The sequence below is a fragment of the Coenobita brevimanus genome, chromosome 56 (genome assembly GCF_032717465.1).
Source record: "Coenobita brevimanus isolate Jiangsu-jjx chromosome 56, ASM3271746v2, whole genome shotgun sequence".
In the NCBI taxonomy this organism is placed as follows: Eukaryota; Metazoa; Arthropoda; class Malacostraca; order Decapoda; family Coenobitidae; genus Coenobita; species Coenobita brevimanus.
The window spans coordinates 20,880,720-20,890,467 of NC_137009.1; the positions used below are offsets into that span (position 1 = coordinate 20,880,720).

The following is a 9,748-nucleotide window of genomic DNA, read 5'->3' on the forward strand; positions in this document are numbered from 1 at the left end:
ATCGGTTCATTCTGAAGGGTAGAAGGCCTGCCACAATTAAACAAGAATAAAGAATACAATAATACAGGAAAGAAAACGCGACCAGCAATTATGGCAGCATGGAGCTGGTCCAAAATATTATATCAGCCAGTTTTAGACAATACAATTAGCAGACAACTTTCTTTTACACACACACACACACACACACACACACACACAAACAAACAAACACACACACACACACACACACACACACACACAATGTAAGTCTATTTGTCTATCTATCTATATTTCTCTGTCTATCTATCTATTTATTTATCTGTGTACCTATCTATTTCTCTCTCTCTCTCTCTCTCTCTCTCTCTCTCTCTCTATATATATATATATATATATATATATATATATATATATACCCACTGCAATTCCACCGCTGAACAAAGGCCACACCCAACCTTTTCCACGAATTCGCTGACTGAGCCAATCTCTACCACGTTTTGCCTGCAAACTACTCTATCTCATCTCTCCACCTCCTGTCTGGCCTTTTTCTGCTATATTTACATTATCTTTGAGTCTAGACAGTCAGCCTCTTTCTCCATCGGTTATCACTCATTCTTGATACAATACCTGCCTTCTCCAAATCTGTTCTTTTATAACTTCTGTAATGTCTTTGACATTTTTCTGTTCTCTCACTCAAGTTGATATTTTCTTGTCTCTTAAAGGTATTCCCAATATTGACCTTTCCATCCATCTTTGAGAAAGGATTAATTGAGTTCCCATTGATTTTGTCAGTTTCCAGGTCTCACATCTATACGTCATAACTAGAATTGTAGGTATCGTAATATACTTTTAGTTTCATACTATTAGCCAGCTACTAAACATGATGTCTCTATGTTTACCGAAAGCTTTCTATGCAATTGCAATGAGCCTCTTTATTTCGCTATCATGGTCTTTCGTTAGTTTTAGTATTTACCCCATTATTGTACTCCCCGACATCAAAAGTCTCTTCACTGATTCTGATGATGGTCTTTGGTGTATTTTTAATCCTTTGACTCCCAGATAAGTTTTTAAGTTCTGTGTTCTAGGACACGACGGCGTTTCTTCCCTCCCCCTCCCCCCCCCGGCCACAGCGTGCTCCAAAAAAGTGTATTCTCGGCTTCTTTTCACCACCCAAACATATTTATTTTGCCACAAAACCCACATATTCCTATTCATCGATGTTTGTTCTACACGATAAGCAAAAAAAAAAAAAAAGTATACCTACGTCATGGCTGTGAGATTAAACATTCGGGAACATTCATCTCACCTCCCAACATCATAAGTTGAATGTTTACTAATCGATCTCTACATACCATCACAGGAAAGAGAATTTTATTAGCTTTCGAATGCCGGAGGTCCCAGTTTGATACGAGGTATGGTGTTCGAGTACTGTAATAAGCGAAAAAGTAAAACCGACTTTCGACAGACAACAGCTTTTTTTTCGGGGAGCTCTTGCGAAAAATTTTCACTCCACTGTTATGTTTTTATTTTATCATCCTATGCAGAATTTCATTGGCTTTCATTTGAGCCAACAGCGGTGATCCTAGGCCCCATAGTTTTCGAGAAAAATGCGAAAAACTACAGTGTGCCCACACTGTGTTGTGACTGTAGGATGGTTTCCTGCCTTCCTCTTAGCTACTGCATGTATTTCACCAATTCCTTGTACACTGGATATGCATACTATATTCTCATGATTCACTGTCACTATTTTTATAGTTGAATACTCACATTTGGTGCAGGATAGACTCAGTGTAGTTGATTAAAAACAGCAGCACAATCTTTGTTGGGCCAATGGCTGAAAATGACCAGGAATGCTTCACAAACACCAAATTTCCCATTGCAAACACCAAATCTAATCACAACAGAGCCCAAACAATACACACAAGCACTACTGGTATAGTGACATATGTTGCATGGCTGAGACGGGGGTAAGAGTTGATATTTAAAGGACCAAACTGCACAGTACCTCCCCCACTCAGTGCTCATTTGGTACTGAATTACCTGTTCACTCTCTTGCCAGTACTGGGACCCACAGTTTCCAACTCATTCCTTTTGACTAGCAGCAGATAAGCTATGACGCCTTCAAAACTGACCCCGAGCTGCCGAAAACTTTTTATCTGACGAAAGTTTTTACGCCTTAATGATGACAAAAGTGTCAATGAGTGTGGGTGCAGCCACACCCTAATGACAATGAATGCGTCAGTGCATATGAAGGGGTTAATAACATTAGATTTACACCGGTTCATCTTTAGCCCTACTTTGAGACTTTCTCTGTTCAGGGTTGTTTTACATTTCTTGGAATGTCTGTGCTGTTTCTGAGATTAGGACAATGTCATCTGCAAATTGTTTAGCTTTTCTCCACCTATGTTAACTCCATTGTTTTCCCAGTCTAGCCTTCTCAAAATACTTTCTAATCATGGTGTAAATAGTTTTTATGATATTGTATCTGCCTAACACATGCCCTTCTCAATCTTAATTTTTCCAAGACTTTATGTAAATTACATTAATACTCGGAAAAATTATGACTGAGAACGGCAGTTCCCTCTTCATATATATGTTTTCATGCAGTTTTACACTGATCTCCTTTACTATTTTTTCTCGCTGTGAAATTCCTGTTATGCTTCCCATCCCTCTAACGCCAAGTGTGTAGCTTGGTTTCCTTTCTAGACCGGAGCTTAGACAAATAAGAGAGAGGCAGGACATAAAAACTCAAGGCAACAACCTTACAGGCGTATTGGCAAATTCTACAAAAGGAACAGGGAGATGTTACAAGAGTAGGTAATCGGGGCAATTATAAGCCCTAGGTATTGATCGTGGGTGGTAGTATCACGCAGGATAATATTTGGGACAAGATTTGGCATAAAGTGAATAGTACACTAATCAGCACTGGGAGTCATAGGGCAGGGGAATCAACCACTGTCACTCATGGGAAGTCTAGATCATGCTCGGGGTGAGAAGCGCAGTTTACTGATTTAGGTGGAAATCACTTTACAAGGGCCGAGGCACTATTATCACTCTTGGGCTGCCTACTTTAATTCACTGTTTCACTGGTAAATAGTACAGTTGCCTCAAAGAGTTCCAATACCCCCTGTATTACCTCCTGTCAAGATGTGGCAACATCACAGTAGTAGCGTAACTATCTATGAATGAACGGCCATTGGTCTTGTCAGAACGGACGTGAGTGGTGGGTATGTATTCCAGATGCCATAATGGCAGTTTATATTATGTAAATAGGGGAATGATTATAATATGACCAGAAACAACATTTATTTGGCTCATGTTAATAAGGAATACCAATACGAATATAAATGCAGCCAAAATGACAAAAGATATATTGAAAGTTGTCGCAGTTATAGTTATCATACATCAGCCACCCTAAGTATACCTTTACGAGTGAAACATTAGCTGTCTCATGGATCTCGGTGTAGAACAGCTTCAATGCCTTTATAAATCACTGAAAATATGGAATCACGAGACGCAGAAATTAATATAGACTCTTATCGTTATCAGCGCCCCTATCACTATCCCCCACTATATCGGATACTTCTCCCGACCCAACCGGCCCCTCTTTTTACATCAGTAAACAAGCTGGCAAAGGGCCGGTCGGTGTATGTCGTCACTCAGAACGCCAGTATAATAATAATAATAATAATAATAATAATAGGTATTATTATTATTATTATTATTATTATTATTATTATTACCTACATCAATATTAATAACAATAATAATTACACTAAAACAGAATTTTGTTTCTTATATGTGAGGTTCACAGCTTGGCCAGCTGGATTCAGTAGGAACAAAGTCCTTTAGGATTCGGAGCAATGAAGCACACTTGGTGACAAACCACCGGGTATGATGAATTATGAAATACACCAATATGTTATGGAATATACATCATCCATATAATGGAAACATATACGGATAGATATTCTGATAAACAATGGAACATGAGAGATGTGATGATGTGATATGAGAGAGAGAGAGAGAGAGAGAGAGAGAGACTGGGGTGGTGTATACTGAGTCATTGCCAGGGCTGGTCGCCGACATCCCTGTCATTTTGGCTGCATTTATATTCGTATTGGTATTCCTTATTAACATGAGCCAAATAAATGTTGTTTCTGGTCATATTATAATCACTCCCCTATTTCCATAATATAAACTGCCATTATGGCCTCTGGAATACATACCCACCACTCACGTCCGTTCTGACAAGACCAATGGCCGTTCATTCATAGATAGTTACGCTACTACTGCGATGTTGCCACATCTTGACAGGAGGTAACACAGGGGGTATAGGAACTCTTTGAGGCAACTGTACCTTGGTTATGGGAGCCCTGATTGATCTCGGTGCCGGGCTATGATGCTTAAATCAAGTTATGCTAGTATCAATAGACACTCAATTCCTGCTCGGCCGTTTTCACTGTTGCACTGGTACACTGCTTATTCCACCTCTCTTTATATTAACACTATCAGGCCTTATTCTAGGCTCCCTGAGCACAGCATAGTTCACTGCCCAGCCCTAGTGTCACTGTATCACTGTTGCCCTAGTGTCACTGTATCATTGTTGCCCTAGTGTCACTGTATCGCTGTTACTGTACTTTCAATGTCATTCACTATCGGGACTGGGTGTGGTGGTGGCAAGGGTAAAGGGGTGGCAGGAAACTGCTCAGCCCAGCTACTGACGGGGCTGAGTTCCACCAGGGGCCTCCGTATCCAGGGACCACGGAATCACTCGTAGGGGCGTCCTCTCTCATCCAGGGCTGTGTTTGGCGAAGGGCCCCGCACTGTTGAGGCTTGGAACTGGAGTCTGGTCCTCGGGACTGGGGCCGAAGAGCTGCCTGAAATGCTCACTCAGGCGCCTGATGGAGGATGAGGGTCTCCGGCATTGGGATGTAGGGATGTCCTAGGGGAGGTCACGGGGTCCCATGGGCTGCGGTTTCCGGTGGTCGGGGACACCATCAGGAACTGGCTGCGGCATCGGCCTTCGTTGGGGTCCGTCCAGCAGGGCACCTCAGGGACTGGTTAAAGGGAGAAGAGCTCAGTAGGAGCTATGGGGCCTCTCCAGCAATCCTCGGGGCTGGAACCTCCCTCCTGAAGGTCATCTCTTGGTGGGGGTGTGACTACCAGTTGTCTCCTGCCGTAGGGCCTGGATACTGGCCGTGGCCTTCTAGGGCATGGCTACCGGCCATCGCAGGGGCCCGGCTACTGGCCGTGGCCTGTGTGTGGGAGCGGCTGCAGGCCATCTCCTGAAGAGGAAATGAGTGGCTACCGGCTGTCTCAAGGGAACCTTCCGAGTGGCTACCGGCTGTCTCAAGGGAACCTTCCGAGTGGCTACCGGCTGTCTCAAGGGAACCTTCCGAGTGGCTACCGGCTGTCTCCTGACGAAGGTGGGAGCGGCTTCCAGCCGTCTCCTGAACGAGGTTTGAGCGGCTACTGGCCATCTTAGGGGCACCTTCTGAGTGGCTACTGGCCATCTCCTGATGAAAACGGAAGCGGCTACCAGCCGTCTCCTGGTTGCCTCCGGAATGACTACCGATTATCTCCTGAAGGAGGGTCGAGTGACTATAGGCCGTCTCAAGGGCACCTTCCGAGCAGGTACTGGCCGTCTCCTGAAGGAGGGTTGAGCAGCTACAGGCCGTCTGTAGGGCACCTTCAGAGTGGCTACTGGCCGTCTCCTGTTTGCTTCCTGAGCGGCTGCAGGCCATCTCCTGAAGGAGGTTTGAGCAGCTACAGGCTGTCTCGCAAAGGGCGTGGCTACCGGCCGTAGCAGGGGTGCTGCCTTGAGCTATAGGAGTAGCTCCACCCCAATCCTGTCAGGGGTTAGCTCGCCAGAAAGGTAGTCTCTTTTACCTGCTTTGGTGGTGGCAGGCGAGTTCCGGGTCATATGGACGCGCGGCCCAGGCAGACTTATGTCCCTGTTACCCAGAGTCGGGTCGCATTCTATTTGCCCCTCCGTAGGCTCCTCCTGGGGGAGTTGAGATGCCCTCGACAATGATGTTCAGCATTTTGCCACCGTCGTTGGGGAAAAAGTCACGTCCCCGTGACTAGAGGTGATAGACTTTGGTGTCATAGGTGTGGTACACTGGTTGCAGGTGTGGCCGTACTTTTTCCCATTAACTATCATCAGCCGAAACATCAATTGCCTCAGAGAGGGAAGAATGTTACAATGGACAAGCGGTTTTGGTTACGCAAATGTTTAATAAGTAAGACTAACTGACTTCTGGGATATTTTACAACACATTTTAAAATGGTATGATACAATGGGGTCAGACACTGGAGATATGATAATGGAATGTTGTGGGTAACTGGGGGAGTGATAAGGTAACCCTGTCAGCATCGAGGAGGACCACCCACGACCTTTCCTATCGCCCTGTGCCAGCTGCCCTACAATAATATGTGGTAAAGTGACAATGGTGAATGTTTTACTAGAGATCTGGTGTTTTTGCCTGAATTACCCTGCAGAGTTAAAGGCTATGTTCAAACTAATGTATTATATTCCGCTATTGCACTGCATATCTGACTGAATAACATTTAGAAAGTAAGGACTTATTGTGTACCGATCATTAAATGCCTAATTGCCATATCATTAAACTATAAATATCACTATTACATGGCGCAGTGGACAATATTATAATGCACACTTCATGCTGATAATAAAGATATGTTTATGAGCATTGGTGGAAAACACACACACACACACACACACACACACACACACACACACACACAAGGCACCGAGGAGAGCAAACGTGGCTCGTCACCACTCCAAACCTGGTCAACTTGGCCAGTGGCATTACCTAAGTTAGTATCTTAGACTAAATGGTGTTCTAATATAAAAAGAAAAAAAGAAGAAGCAGTTTTAAGCAGAACTTGTTCAAGCAGGCCTTTGGTTCCTTCTTCCTCACATAAAAAAAAATAAAAAACAGAAAGGAAATCAAAGTAGTGAGAGAATGTGCACAATCAGCTGATAGTTTGTTTAGTCTACAACTGCCCAGAGAATGTAAGTACTATATGTGCTTTTAGTACTGCAAAATGACCACATACTTTAGTAAAGCAAATTTGGAAAAGAAAAGGGATAAAGGTAGAAAGCAGGATGATGATTTCTACCAAGAACTGGTTTAAATGGAGACTCACAATAAACTGGTGGAACGAGTCCACAGGCTAGAGTTGGCTTTTCAAAATGAGATTGATGAAATTAAGAAACAGATGCACTTGCAAAAGGAAGAAATAGAAAAATTAGGAAAGGACATCAACAAGAAAGACACAACCATAGATGTATTAAGTATAGAAGTGTGAACACTTAGGAGGAAAATTAGTGAAATGGCAAGTACAGTAGTCAACCACGAGAGTATTATGGAAGAGTTCAAAAATGATACAGAGACAATTAGGCAAGTAAGCAGTCTGATAAACCAGAGCAGTGATACTGAGGAGAAGATAACACAGGTGAATGAAGCGCTGCAAAGGTACAAAAAAGATGTGGAAACCACTTATGATGAAATGGTGAAAGTAAAAAAGGACTTAGAAACAAGGGTGGAAGAAAAAAGCATTAAAAAGGAAGTGAAAAGAATAATCCAAAACAATCCTAAGTTAGAGATTCAGTAGATATCAACAAATCTATAGTAATCACTGGTATAGAAGACAAGTAAAAAACAAGATCTCAAGAGACAAAAAGGAGATCGCAAATGTAATGAGCATATTGAAAGAAGTATCAGAGGAAATCTGTAGTAAAGACATAGAGGAACACAAAAGGTTAGGGAAACACGAAAGAAGCAAGTCAAGACCCCTAAAGGTAACCTTCCAGAGTGTAAACACCGTGGAGGAGATACTAAACAATGCAAAGAATCTTATGGAGAAAGAGGAATTCAAAAAGTTAGGGATAAAAAGATGCCTAACACAAGGGGAACTGGAATTACTGAAAGAGAAGAGGGAGGAAGCAAAAACAAAAAAATGAGGGAAGATCAGAGGAGAAGAAGAATACATTTTTTTTTACAAAGTAATAGGATTGGAGGTACAAAAGTGGTACATAAACAGGAGGGAATAAAAAGGAGGAAGGTAGTAGAAGCAAGTCATGACAAGTTTATAAACAAATTGATTAAGTTGATGTACTCAAATGTGGATGGAATGGTATCCAAATTATTAGAGATGAATGCGGACATACCACGTTGAGTACACCGCTTCCCGTCCGATCAGCGAAGTTAAGCAACGTTGGGTCTGGTTAGTATTTGGATGGGTGACCGCCTGGGAACACCAGATGCTGTTGGCATCCCTACGTGTCAAGTGGGGTTGGTGGAGGATTAGTGCCCCTCCCCGTAAAACAATAACTCTAAGCCATTGGCCACCCCGTCTGGGATACATGGCGTCTGGCAATGAATGAAATGAATGAATGAATGATTATGTCAGAGAAAATGAACCACATATAATATGCCTAACTGAAACAAAATTAACACCAAGGATATCAAATGACATCCTAAACTTAGAGGAATATTATATATGGAGAAGAGATAGGAACTTAAAAAAAGGAGGAGGAATTATAACATTAACTAAGAAGAATCTAAAAGTCAAAGAAATAGAACTAGATATACCCCCACAAGTAGAAGTGATTGCACTAGAAATCAATACATCTGAAGGGAAAGTAAGTGTAGCCAAGTTGTAAATGCCACCCAGATCAAACACATGGGAAAGAGATGAATATGACGACCTGGCAGAGAATACAATTAAGAGTTTAAGAGCATTACTACATACAATGGAAGAGAAATCGGAAAGAATTATACTAAATGGAGATTTTAATACAAATATAAATTGGAATCCTCTAGATATAATAAGCCAAGAAAGCTGTTGGGACCAAAAGCTCCTGGATCTCGTGCAAGGTTTTTTCCTAACGCAATATGTAATGGAAAGCACCAGAAAAAGAGGACTCGATGTACCCTCAATGCTAGATCTTATATTTACTAGGCAAGAAAACGATATTGACAATTTAATATATTACCCTCCATACGGCAAAAACGACCATGTTGTACTAAATTGCAACTTCTGGATAACATATGACATAGTTAACAGCTATGAAAGTTACAAAAAGAGCCTAAACTATAAAAAGGGAAATTATCAAGACCTAAAGAAGTATTTCTTAGAAATTAATTGAGAAAAGGAGCTTAGAGGACAAGATATAAATGCTATATGTAAAAAATTATGTGAACTTTATGAAACAGGAGTTCAGAACTACATCCCACAGCACAAAGAAGCAGAAAAGAAAAGAAAGAAATGGTTCAATATAGAATGTAAAAAATCAAAAGAAACAAGAGATTTGTTGTGGAATAGATACAGAAGACACAATAGTGAAAGGGCATATAATAATTACAAACAGGCAAGAAACGGTTATACAAGAATAAGGAGGGAAGCCCAAAAACAGTTTGAGGAGGATATCATAAATGAAAGTAGTGATCAACCGAAGCTATTTTACAGCTACATAAGAAGCAAAACCAAAGTAAAAGATAAAATACAATCCACTACGGACGAGGGAATCACCTATACACAAGAGAAGGATATTTGTGAAGCACTAAACAAGAATTTCCAATCAGTTTTTAAAGAGGAAAAACATTTAGAGAGGGATTATGTGGATCATGCATGCCCACACATACTACCAGATATACAAACATCAGAAAAAGTAATACAGGGCGAGCTAAGTATATTAGACAAAGGAAAAGCAAGTGGTCCTGATGAAATTTCATGTTGG

At 41.6% G+C, this 9,748-nt stretch overlaps 1 pseudogene; it reads left to right on the forward strand.

Annotated features, from left to right (window-relative positions):
* The first annotated feature begins 8,162 nt into the window (after nt 1–8,162).
* LOC145401862 (5S ribosomal RNA) lies at nt 8,163–8,281 on the forward strand (annotated as a pseudogene).
* Nucleotides 8,282–9,748: the final 1,467 nt, after the last annotated feature.